The 14421-nt window shown below is 29.1% G+C and overlaps 1 protein-coding gene across 4 annotated transcripts in view; it reads right to left on the reverse strand.

Moving 5' to 3' along the window:
- The window catches only part of LOC114936101 (uncharacterized), a 243057-nt gene that overhangs the window by 169130 nt on the left and 59506 nt on the right, over window positions 1-14421 (reverse strand). For all 4 annotated transcript variants that reach the window (XM_029309126.2, XM_029309128.2, XM_029309127.2 and 1 more), the window contains exon 2: window positions 14246-14308. The gene's annotated coding sequence lies outside the window, so the exon portion shown is untranslated. The remainder of the gene's footprint in view (window positions 1-14245; window positions 14309-14421) is intronic.

Here is a 14421-nt window from a genome sequence, read left to right on the forward strand (position 1 = left end):
TCTGATACAGTAAATAATGTTTTATTAATTACTGTTGAATTAGAGATGATTTCAAAATAGCACAGAAAAGAAGACAAGAAAACTCCCTTTCTGTCCTGTCATTTTTTATGCGTTGTCTCTAATTTGGTAGTAATTAATAAAACATTCAAGAATATAAAGAAGAAAAAAGAGTAGATTTTATTTATTTATAAAATTACATCAAAATTACATTTAAAAACGATTATATAATATTTACTGCAAATAATAGTACAGATCGAATTTCAAGCTTTAATTGCATGAAACATAAATTTTTTTTGATATTCTTTCGTATGTAACGATGTTTTGAGCAAATAAAAGCTTATTTAATCAATAGCAAATTGAAAAAAGTTATTTTTTTAAACAATAATTTTATTTTATTTTTAAATAAAAATCAATTTTTATATTTATATTTATAATTTTTAAAAAATGTGCAAATTAATGCCCCTTTTCTTCTTCTTTATATTAATTTGCAATGACTTTGCATTCGACTTATCGTTTTCATATCGGCACACGTTTTTAAATCGGCACATTATAAAGTTGATAGTGTTTTAAATCATTCACTGAGCATTCTAGCTAACGAATCGTCAATTGTTACCAAATATCTCTGAATCGCCAATTGTTACGAAATGCCAAACCACCGAAATCCTACTAAATGGAAGAACAATAACTACGGAAATTAATTGCGTTCGTGAATTTTTCAACGCACGAAGAGTGTCCACCATTAATACCCAACCGACACTAACGCAAGAACAATAAAGCTTTATTGCCGTAGCGAGTAATGGAGTGCAAACTTGCTCACGCATAGCGAATCTATCAACTCTGCACAGACCATATATTGGAGTTATGTTTATTAAAAAAAGAAAAAAGAAATAAAATATTTTATTTTTATACATATGTATTAAATTATAATATATATAAAACTAGATACGATAGGTTTTATAAATATCACTCAATATAAGGAAATATTTAAAAGTAGCAAATAGAAACGAGAGATAAATAATAAATGTGAATTGAGAGATTACATTTTTTTAATTATAAACTATATATATATATATATATATATATATATACATGTATATATATACCTAACCAAAGAATAATATAAATGTAAACAATTTACTTTTAATTTTATCTTCTACTTGTTAATATAAAATTTAAAAAGAAACGAAAACATCGACATTTACTATTTTGTATTACGCAATAAATTCAAATATTAAAAAACATTTATTCATGATAGAAAACTGTTGCAATTCTTATGAGGATTTATATAATAAGATTTTGAAATAAATGTACATACATATACATATTTAAAATATATGAGTGTGACCTTTCATTATCCTACTGATTAATAAATGTTTCACTCACAATTGCCGATATTATATTAAAATAATACTCGATAGGCGGATATCTAATATCGTTTATGTAGAGTTCAAAACTGCATATCATTATAAATCAATTTCCGAAAAAAAGCACTTAAAGTTTCTAACATATATCGAAGAGAGATTCATATTCGAAAAAAAACGTATCCCCGAGTACAATGGCTACCGTATATTTTGCAGTAATTTATACACTTCAGTGTGCTCGTAAAACGGACTTAACAATGTAGAACTTGCCATCAATTTATTTATCACCGTTGAATATTTTAAAAGTTTCTAGATATATATACATACATATATATAAATTATTTTATTTAAAAATGTTTTTAACTTTAGTTTATCGGAAATTTAAGATTTAAAATGTAAAAGTATATAATGTTAAAATTTATGATAACATATACAATATAATAAGCAATTTATAGCTTGATTTTAATAAACAATTATTCATGCAAAAATTAATAGTATCTAATTTTTTATTTAATTTTTCTATTTATTTCGAGGATAACAAAATCGATTTTATTGGAACATTAACCAATTAAATTATTTAAAGTGGCTTACAAAATTATAGCAATTAATGACCTAATTTCAAAGTTTTTCTCTCTTAGACAAACTTTCTCTTAAATAAACTTTTATAATTCAAAATGCCTCCTTCTCCACGCTGATATTTATAATTAACATTTCAGATAACTCTTGTATCTAACCCAATCTTTTATTTTCAGCATAAAAATAAACTGTATAGAAATCGTCACATATAATAATTTTATTAAAATATTTCACATATAAAACGAAAAAATTTTTATTTCTTCTATTTCTCTTTTATTCATATTTTTGTCATAATAGATATATTTTATAATGTGTATTATTCATTCACGTGCTGAAGAACATAAGACAGAGACTATATCAAAATAGCATAATGATCAAACGACATTACGTGACTATTTGTAAATTTTGTAATCGTAAACTCTAACTGCATCATGATCTCTTACGGTAATTGTACCATTGCCGAAACAACACCAGCAATGCATTATGCATTGCTTACGTTGGTTAATTGTACGAGGATACAAGTTATGACCTGACGTACAACGGTTACAACCAATTCGTTTCTGTACTGCTTCGTGGTTTCCTCATCAACGAACAAAGTGCATAATTAGGCAAAACGTACGTGTGTAATCAATGAAACTATTGGCTAATGTAATTGACGCGATTGAGATATATATTTGCATATTTTACGCGAGATCACGCACATTAATTATTATCATTGGCATAAATTTTCAGCCTATACCGTTAAATTTAGTTCCCGTCTCTTGTCCTATATTTCATTCATGTTTCCATCACATTTACTTAGCGCTATATACATATACATATATATGTATATATGTGCATCTTTATTACTCTTCATATAAATATATATCACAGTCAATTTTAATGTATTAATCTATAATGATTCTAATATAATAAACCTGATTATTAATTAATAAATTTAAAATTATAATTGAGTGCAGGAAGAAATCATAAAATCTAAACGTATACATCTTATTTTTCCTATAATACAAAGAGATATTTAAACTAAAAAAAAAAAAAATTTATTAAATTTTCAAAAAACAAGAAAGCTGTATAATTAAAATAATTAATTATATAATTAAAACTTTTTGTAAAAGCAATAGTGTCTTTAAGTTTGAAGATCTAAAAAAACATATCTATATAAATCCAATTAAGATTTAAGAAAATAGATTTATTTTTGCTTAGAAAATTACTTCAATATTTCCGATTGATACGTTCGCCAAACGACTTGTAAACAGTCATTTGTTAATATTTCTGCATTTTAATTATTTTGTTTTTAAATAAAACATTTCCTATTTCTAATTTTTTTCAATCAATAATAAATTAAAATCTTAAAGTAGGTTCTCTCAAATATTGTACTTTCTTTACCTTTATAGTTAGAAATACGAAATGCCAATAACATATGTATATATAAGAAAATAACTTTTTATCACATTTATTATATATGTTTCTCAAATTTAGCAAACATTTTTTAACAAATTAAAGACTCAATAGTGTATATTTAACACTAGGAATTAAAATTTTTATACGCGTGCATTAAAACAATTTACAATAAATTTTAAGAGTAATTTAATCAATATCCATTTAACATTTAATTTAAATATTTAAAAAAGAAAATTGAAAAGTTACTACTACAAAAAAAGAACAAAGAATAAAGACCTCGATTTAAATTTTTGATAAAGAAAAAATGTACTTCAAACTTAAAACTTTAAAAATTTTTAGTAATGTTTACTTTTCCTTATTATTTCCTCATAATTTATATATTTTCGAAACATCCCCAGTATAAAGCCGAATGCAACATTATTCAGCCTCAGAAATACTTTTAGCCCGGCGGGTAGGGCAATAGAAATACCCGCAGTAAGGAATGCTTGTGGTAAAAGTCCACTAAAATCCAATAAATCCAGAAGCGTCTGACTCATACTGAGCGGCTTTCTGGTCTGCGTCTGATTTCCAGAGGAACGGCAGTAAAAACCACCTGGCAGAAGGTATAAACTACTAAATCATTATAATGCAATGGATAAAACGACAGGAAATATTACCCCAGGTGGCAGACCAGTATTACTGGAAAATCCACCCTCTCAAGAGGTCGGCTCTATGGATTCTGGGGAGAGCCAACTATTGCAGCCTAATGACCCCTTTAAAAAAAGCTCTAGGTTATTGAGATCACCATCCTTAAAATCTTTAAGCAATATTATAAAAAATTCTTCAGCAATCAGCTCTGGAATGGAGATAGACAGCGAACAACATGAGAGGGAACAACACCTCAACTATTATAAAGAATGGAAAAAAGAAACGATGATTAGAAAATCGCTAGAGAAAACAGTAAACAAACTGCAACAACAGCTGAATGAATTGAGCTCAGAGCTGAGAAAGCTGAAATCGGAGGGAGTGAGTACGCCACAGAGTACTATCAATAATATCAATTACGAAACTGATGAGGAAGAGTTAGCTAAAGAGACAGAATGGATTAGAATTAAAAATAAAAATAAGAAAAGAAAGTTAAACACATCTCTTACTCCCCCTCAACTAATAAAAAAACTTACGGGGACACCAACAGAAACAGAGACAAAAATAAAAAAGACATCATTACCACCACCAATTATGATGGATGATATTCAAAACTATGATGAATTTTATAATATTATTAAGAAAGACATAGCAGAAAATGACTTCCAAGTAAAAGTTATGAATAAAAATAATATTAAAATTAATGCAAAAAATAGTGATGCCTACCGACAATTAGTTAATATTCTAAAAACTAATAACCTCAGCTTTCACTCGTATGAAAATAAACAGATAAGACCCATACGTGTTATGGCTAAAAATCTACATCATTCTAGCAAGGAAGAAAACATAATAGCGGACTTGACAAGACAAGGGTTTAAAGTTCAAAATGTAGTTAACAAACAAAGCTGGAAAAGGAAAGAACCATTAGATATGTTTGTGTTATCCTTCGACACAGAAGAAGATATTAACAAAATCTTCCAAATCAGCAATATTATGAATTGTAAAGTGGAAATTCAACCACTTAAAACAAATAAATTGATACCGCAATGCAAAAAGTGTCAAGCGTACGGACATACCCAACAATATTGCAACAGAGAACCAAGATGCGTTAAATGTGCTGGAAAACATTATTTTAAAGAATGTAAGAAAAAAGATAATGAGTTACCAAAATGTGTTCATTGTGGAGAAAATCATCCAGCCAACTATAGAGGATGCATGGTAGCAAAGGAGATGCAAAGACTTAAAAATAAAAATACTAAAAGCATTAATACTCAAAAATCATCAGAAAAAATAAATTATAAAATAATACCAAATGAAGATAAAAATTCCAGAAAACAAACATTTCAACCACAACCAAAAAATACGCGAAAAACCTACTCCCAGATTGTTAAGGATGATGATGATAATATCAATGATACTCTTAAGATCATCCTACAAAAATTAGATAAACAACAAACCCAATTCAGTGAATATAATGAGCGTTTAAAAATACTAGAAAAGTGCACTAAGGGAGCAATCCCTAAATCAAAGAAAAATGGCTAACTCCCTAAGAATACTATCATGGAATGCAAACGGACTATTAAAACATCAACATGAACTACAAGCATTCCTAGACATAAATAAAATTGATGTGTGCCTTATATCAGAAACGCACTTCACTAAACAAACATACATAAAACTAAGAAATTATAAATTCTATCATGCCCTACATCCTGATAATTCAGCTAAGGGTGGAAGTGGAATTATAATTAAAGAAAACATCTACCATAATGAAGAATCAAAAATCGAAACAGAAGAAATTCAGGTAATGGCGGTTAACATTAAAACAAAAAAATGTACTATAACAATAGCAAGTGTGTATAGTCCGCCAAAACATGCAATCAAGAAGAAGCAATACATGGAAGTATTTAAAAATATCGGAAATAGATTCATCATTGGTGGAGACTTCAATGCAAAACATACGTATTGGGGATCAAGGCTGATAACCACTAAAGGAAAAGAACTTCTTAATGCAATAAAAGAATATAAATGTGAACCTCTTTCAACTGGAAAACCGACTTACTGGCCCACTGATCCAGCTAAGGTTCCCGATTTAATTGATTTTTTCATAATTAAAAACGTTTCATGCAACTACCTACATATTGAAGATTACCAAGATATGAATTCGGACCACTCTCCTATCATGCTAACACTAAGTGAAAATATCATTCAAAAAGCGAATAATCCAGTTCTTACCAACACAAAGACAGACTGGGCAAACTTCAGAAGAAGCTTAGAAGAAAAAATTAAACTAGCAGTACCCTTACAAACAAAAGAACAATTGGACTCGGAAGTAGAGAAATTTGTTATTAATATTCAGCAAGCAGCATGGAAGAATACCCCTGAAATCAAAAAGAGGCTAAAAGGCAATAACTATCCACGAGAAATTAGAGAGTTACTTGCAGAAAAACGAAAAGCAAGAAGAAAATGGCACCAAACTAGAGCTCCACAAGACAAAACTATATTAAATAATCTCACGTCGCAACTGAGAAATACAATTAAACAATTTAAAAATGACTCTGTAAGTGCCTACCTGAGAGAATTGACAAGTGATAAAAATACAGATTACTCACTGTGGAAAACAACTAAAAAACTCAAGAGACCCATCATGCAAGTTCCGCCGATTAAAAACACAGATGGAAGCTGGGCTAGAAACAATGAACAAAAAGCAATAAGATTCGCAGAACATCTAGAATCTATATTCCAACCCAATATAGGAGAGGATAATGATACAATCAATACAATCAATACAAAAATAAATCAGGACAATGAAGCAATCCCCTCAACATCGCCAGCAGAGATCAAAGATATGATTAAAAACAACATTAATCCAAAGAAAGCCCCTGGATTTGATTTAATAACCGGACAAATACTAAAAGAGCTTCCAAGAAATGCATTGGTGAAATTAACCAATCTAATCAATGCTTCATTTCGATTAAAATACGTACCTCAAAGTTGGAAATTAGCAGAGGTTATTATGATATCTAAGCCAGGTAAATCGCCACATGAAGCAACCTCATACCGGCCAATATCTTTATTACCAATAATGTCGAACTTGTTCGAGAAGCTTCTTTTGAAAAGACTGAAACCTAACATAGAGAAGAAAAACCTAATCCCAAATCACCAGTTTGGTTTTCGGAATAGTCATTCTACAATCGATCAAGTACACCGAATAACAAGCATAATTGAAAAAACGTTAGAGGAAAAAAAGGTATGCTCCACAATATTCCTGGATGTGGCACAAGCTTTTGATAAAGTTTGCCATGAAGGATTAATGCATAAACTCAAAATACTCATTCCTGTACAATATACAAAAATATTACAATCCTATATATCAGGAAGATACTTCAGGATTAAGCAAGAAGATGCTTATTCTGACTTAAAGGAAATCAAAGCAGGAGTACCGCAAGGCAGTGTATTGGGGCCGGTCCTATACCTCCTATATACTAGCGACCTACCTGTGTTAGAAAATAATATTGTTGCTACATTTGCCGATGACACCGCAATTATGGCAGTTGGTGATAATAATATTGAATCAACAGAAAAACTACAAGCAGCCATCGGAAATAGAATGCTGGACAAAGAAATGGCGAATTAAATTAAATGAATCGAAATCTGTTCATGTTGATTTCACCAATAAAAGGATAGACTACAAACCGGTATATATAAATCATCAGGTAGCTCCTTACTCAAACACGGCCAAATATCTAGGTATGACATTAGATGCAAAGCTACGGTGGAAACCTCATGTAAAAAAGAAAAAAGAAGAACTCAGCCTCAAATACAAAAAAATGTACTGGTTAATCGGAAGATACTCTTCCCTGTCAACATATAATAAGCTTTTGCTCTACCAACAAGTCCTTAAACCAATATGGACTTATGGCATTCAGCTCTGGGGCTGTACCCGTCAAAGTAACAGAAACATAATTCAACGATTCCAAAACAAAGTACTCCGCGATATAGCAAATGCACCATGGTACATACGTAACGACAAACGACATAAGGATCTACAAGTAGAATTTGTCGATAATGTAATTAAGAAATTCGCCAAGAGCCACAAACATAGACTCTGTCAACATGTCAACGACGAAGCAAAGCGACTCCTGGACAATGATAATTTAGTAAGAAGATTAAAGAGAGTAAAACCTTTTAAACTAATATAATGTTGTAAATTAATGCACGACAAACTTGTGTTTTATATTAGACAGTAAAAACTAAGGTACTATCAATGGATAAGTGCTTAGTAATCCAAGATCATCCAATACTAAATTAAGTCAAATACAAATTACTTATTAGTTGTAAAACTAGATCGTAATGAAAAAACATCATAACAGGTGTTTAATAAAAAAAAAAAAAAAGAAATACTTTATTACTTTTTATTCTCACATTACAATATCCAACTTCGGATTCGCAATTAAAACATAAATAAAAGTAAGCAGCATAAAGAAAGACGAATTGAGAGACTGTCTTTTCATTTCTTCAATATTAAGATCTTCGAAAAAACAAAGTAATGAAAGTTTATTACTAATAAAACATTTATTACTAATAAACATTTATTACTAATGAAAGGGGTTGATAAAGAAATGAAAAAACAATGAATAGGAACAAATTAAAACTTCTGTACAATAATCGACATTTTATATTACGAACAATAATGAAACTATTGTGCTTCTAATCTTGTCGAGAATCATCGAATGTTGAACATTTGCGAGAGAACTTTACTCAAAATTACAATGAATTACATCCACAAAGAAACAAAAAAATTAGGTTATTCATACAAATTAATCAAGATATCATACACAATATATATGTTTTACTGAATAATATGAACGCTATATGAAAAATAATTAGAAATATTTTATAATTTTATTTAAAAATGTGAATCAAATTATCTTTTATTAAAAAAATTCGAAATGTCTTTTAAATATATTCTCATCTATTTATATAAATATAAGTTTTCTGCAATAATATTTTTGAATTTCCATAAAAAATAATTTACAATAATGAAGAAAATTACAAAATTATACCAATTATAAAAATCAATTATAAAAACGTAGATACTTTATATGTTTTGGATATAGAAGATAAATTATATAATTTAGTTAATTAAAAGCACATTTTTTGTATACATTATTCTACATCGAATAATCGTAAATTATAATTTTTAATTGTTTTAATATGTGCATGACATTTCTTGAATTTCTAAATATTTATATAAAATAAATGTCGATTTTTGCCTAAAGCTAATTGTCCAAAAAAATAGAAAATGTTAAGAAATGTTTAAGAAATTGACTTCACGATTTTACGTGCTCAGCTTCGGCTTAGGGACGAAAAGCTCTCGATTGAAGGTCGTTTTCTTAAACTCGCCGCGAAAAGAAACGGCACACACTTTTGACAAAGAATTAAAGCGAATGACTGCAGTTTATAACGGCGGTTATTAAGAGCACTGCCAACAATTTCACGAGCCATTGTACCGGCGGACAGTTTAGGAAAGCACTGAATTTACGCGTGCGTGCCGTCGTCGTAAATCCGGTTCCGGAAATCGGCTATGAGGTAATACGTTACTTTATCGAGCTCGCGCTTCTGTGTCGTGCCATGTATATCGTATTCGCTGTATCTATGTACATATCCACTTGCACAACACCTGCATGTATGCATGTCTCATGTGCATATATGACAGAGTGTGCCTCCGCCGGAAGTAGGCCGGTCTCGCCGGCGGCAGCAACGCTAAATTGCGGTACCCGCGCGCTTAACACTGTTAACAGACTGCTACTTCGTTAGTCACCGTCGTCCGCTTAACCTTCGCGGTGACACTTCCAATTGCGTCCAAAAGCTTGTTACAGAAGAGTCGCTCTTTACCGCAAATTTAGCGTAGTGGTGCGGTGGCGTAAAATTGGGCGATCTCAAAAAAACAGTCATTATTGATTTAACCTGTTGTGTGTGTGTGTGTGTGTGTGTTCAAAGATAATTTTGAGAAATGGCTAATAATCTTATAGACTATTGCTAAATTAATTTGATTATTGCATAAGACAGAAAGGCAAAAAACTTTATTAAAGAGCAAAAAAATCAAGATAATTATATAATAACAGAAGTACACGGAGAGAATTTTCTCTTAGAATTTACCATGAAAATCATGGTAATCGTGAGACAATATGCTTGGAATAATTTTATGTTTCTTTGATTAATACTACAATAAAAAATATAAATGTAGTAAATTTTATTATGTACAATATGTACATAGTAAAATTAATTGAACATATTTTATATCTTATTGTGATAGATTATTAATATTTTTATTGTGGCTAATATTAATCAGAGAAACTCTTATAAAATTTTTCCAATACCACATTGTCTCACGATTTTGATGGTAAATTCTAAGAGAAAATTCTTTCTGTGTATTTGTTAGTCAATGTATATGGATATTAGAAAGAGACAAGTTTTTTGACATCTTTTCAAGACATAACATATGTATTTCATCCATATGTATTGATATAGGACAATACAAATCGATTACTTCGCTTATTGCGAAGAAGGAGGTCACGAATTACAACCGAGAATAGTCGCGGTCTAACTTTGATCTTGTTTCGGAAGCGGGCCGCGAATTTCGAAATTGGAATTCTCGGTCAGATAGCACGTACGATCTCGGGCTCCGGTGGTTAATGCAGTAATACCCAACAGGTTATGGATTTATCCGATCGGTTTATATACACGTGTGTACACCGTCATAACCGATATAACCGTGGAACGCGGAACAATTGTTCATTCGCGCACTCTATACACAGCCATCAAAATAATCATTCCATTACACCGCAGAAATATCTTCCTCTCATTCGACGTCTTTCACTTCGTTCGCCTATTTCTCGTTTCGTATTTTTTGTTTGTACATACAATCGCCCATGCATTCGCCATTTGTCACAGAATATTATGCATTGCGCGACCACGCGTACTCGACCGGCATAAGGAACATCGATATATACTCAAGTTTGGATATTACTGGTGTTTTATCGCTTCGCGCGGTCCACCGAGTTCCAGAGTTAACTCCGATCACGCTCGCGAGCTCCCGAGCAGAGAGTTAGAAAATCGCTCGGCTGACTCTCGAATCTAATGCGCGATTTACTGGCGGACCATGCGGAACCATAGATTACGGTTAATATCCCAGAATCGAACTTCAATGATAAAGAAACTTCCATGTGATGAGCGTTAACTCTCTTCAGTAGCTCTCAGAAGCCACCGACTTAATATCATGCACTGAAAAAAAATTTATTGAATTCGAATAAGTATATTTATTTCAATACTGCCCAATGAATTATAATATTTATTTGAAGCTAATACTATTGATTTAATATGCAAAATATTTATTTGATATAAGAAAATCTTTTTCAAAACGAATAAAACATTTATTTTATTTCAAATAAATGATTCATTTGGGAGTATTCAAATAAATATTTATTAATTTAGTCATTTTTTTTCAGTGCGTTTGTGTCAAGTGTATCAATTTTTATCTCATTCTATGTTTTATTTATTTAACATAATAATGGTTAATGACAGTTAACATAATTCTAATAATAATTATAAAAAATTATTATTATAAAAAATCTTTTAAATGTATGTGTGTATAATTCTAAGTAATGTGCAATTTACGTACGCTAACATCACTTTTTTTATCATACGCGATTTTTCAGTCAAAAACAAATATACATAAAAGACGAGTAGATATAACTCTGAATTCTAAAAGTACACTATATTTCAGTAAATTTTTAACGCATTGTGAAAACTTTATATTAGATTTTAACTACGTATTTTTTTCAATTTTATTTTCACAGTAAAATGCATTTATTTTCATTGTTTCTTCTATTCTGATGCATCACGAATTATGGAAAGTATGCCTAACATTTTAATGCATTAACATTTACTTGAGAGCCAAGTAAAAATATTCGCATGCATATATGAAATGCATTATACGAGAAAAAAAATTTTAGGCCGTAACGATGTTAATGTATGTTGCAGTTTATACTTATGCCGCAATTAATGGAATTACATGAAAGTTTCTGCTCGATTTGAAGCGCCAAGTTCTGTCGTACATATGTAAATATGGTCATTATCCAGCGGAATTAAACCATTCGTCATAGCTGCGTGAATTAATTAGTTAAGCGAGAGATAACTTTTGTATGTATTAAATACATCACAAATAATATACGGCAATTTTCTTTCGCGGTCGCGGCGACGTTAATAATCGCTTTAATTACGCGACATATTCGATTATGCATTGCACTCTATTGCACATAGATGGTATACATTACAACTAACAATTATAAATTTTAAATGATTAATACAGTGCAAATTAATTACATACATTCGTATATAACTTGCAACGGATGGTGATGTAATTACTGCGTATAATCGGCTTTGGGATTGTAATGTCAGATTACACGACCTCCCCTCGGCTAAACCTTTTTCCATCCCTACCATCGTTATCGATTGCCGACTATTTCTGATCAACTTGTACGAGAACATGAATAGTTGGTTACAGGAGACAACCGAGAGAACTATAAAGAGCGTCCGAAATACACAAACATAATGTACCCATCATGTGGTTTACATGCGAATACAACGGGTATAGGAAATTGAATAACATGAAAATGGCGGGTATCGACATCGCGGATTCTACGGTGAACAATTCTACGTACTCTAATCAAAACGCATGGCATTCGTTTTGTATGTATTGAAACGAGCCAATCAAGCTGATGAGACGTACATACAATGTGCAATGTACATGTGTGTCTTGTGCACAGAATATTCAAACTTTTTTTCAAATGAGAAATGCAAAGAACTATACTTACTAATTAATTGCTGTGAATTTCAATTAAAATTAATTTGAAACTCAATTCATTAATGAAAATTAAATTTACATTAAATTCAAATTCAAATTGTCGTTTTAAATATAAATGTTAAATAACATTCGCATTTTGAAACAATAATTAACTGCTCAGTATGACAAACTTAATGAATCACAAAGTAATTATTGATCAATACGCAATTTTGTGAACATTCAATACTTACCATTTCTTAAATGTCAAATTTGTTTTACATCATATAATGTAATATATTGTTAAATATTTTAAATTAAAATATATAAAAGAGATATATAAGATATATAATATATTAAAGTATATAAAAAAATCATAAAAATATTTGCGTTATAAAAAAACATCAATTTAAAAATTTCAGAACGATAATTAGTTAGTCATCCTTCGAGAAAAAATGTTTCTCGTATAACGACTCTGTAATCACGTTCTCCTAAATAATTTTAACATTTGCTATAATTTATTAACTCTAACTAATTTTTTTATTTAATTCTATATCTTTTTTTTCTTACATTAACTTATCATCTTTATTATACAAATATATAGATTTATATTTATTTGTGTAGTATATTCTTTTATGGTAAACGTAGAAAATGTTTTAATGAAAATTTTATTTTAAAAAATAATAAAATATTATATAACTACTATTATATTTTTTAAATATTATTTCTGGGTATTTCTGTATTTTATCTCCTATTCAAACACATACAATTAACAATATAAATCGATATTATAACAAGAATAGCAAAATAAAAAAAAACAAATTGTTGTTACACATTCTTTTGTATTTTCAAATAATTGTTGCAGTTCAACTTTCATTAATAAATTGCATATATTCAAGCAAAACGGAAATTTAAAAAATGTAAAGAAGAAAGAGAAATTCATAAATAAGAAATTCGTTTTAGATTTGTCTATTCACAATAATAATTCATATTGAACATTATGAATATCCACTTATACTGTACAATTACACACAATCAAGTTAGATTATCTAATAATATAATTAAATTAACATTATATATATATATATATATATTTCATAATATTTAGATATTCATAGTATTTTATAGAAAAATTTATAAACAAATTTTAAAATATGTATTCTGTATACAAAAATCATGAATATGTATACAAAAATCATCTTTAACGTATATATGTGTACTAATCTTTAACATATTTAAATTAATGTCTTGAATTTTTAGTATGTTTAAATTTTTTAAAAGCTCAAATAATAACAATTCTGAATCTAATAAGTTAAATTTCAATAAATAATATATATATATATATATATATATATATATATATCAATTTAAATTTCATATTTAAATTTTAATGTTTTATAATTATAATTAAATAATTTATATATTAAATATTACTCACCATAATGATGATACGTCTAATGATATAACAGCGGTTGAAAACTGGAAACTGGAAAACTGGAATCTATAAACACAAAATAATTTTTAATAAGTTATATTGTTATTTTATAATATGTTTTTAATATATTTTTTAATATTTTGATTAAATATACATATACACATATAGAAAATTAAAAA

This window comes from Nylanderia fulva, unplaced genomic scaffold (genome assembly GCF_048542155.1).
Source record: "Nylanderia fulva isolate GAGA-0341 unplaced genomic scaffold, ASM4854215v1 Scaffold19, whole genome shotgun sequence".
Taxonomy (NCBI): Eukaryota; Metazoa; Arthropoda; class Insecta; order Hymenoptera; family Formicidae; genus Nylanderia; species Nylanderia fulva.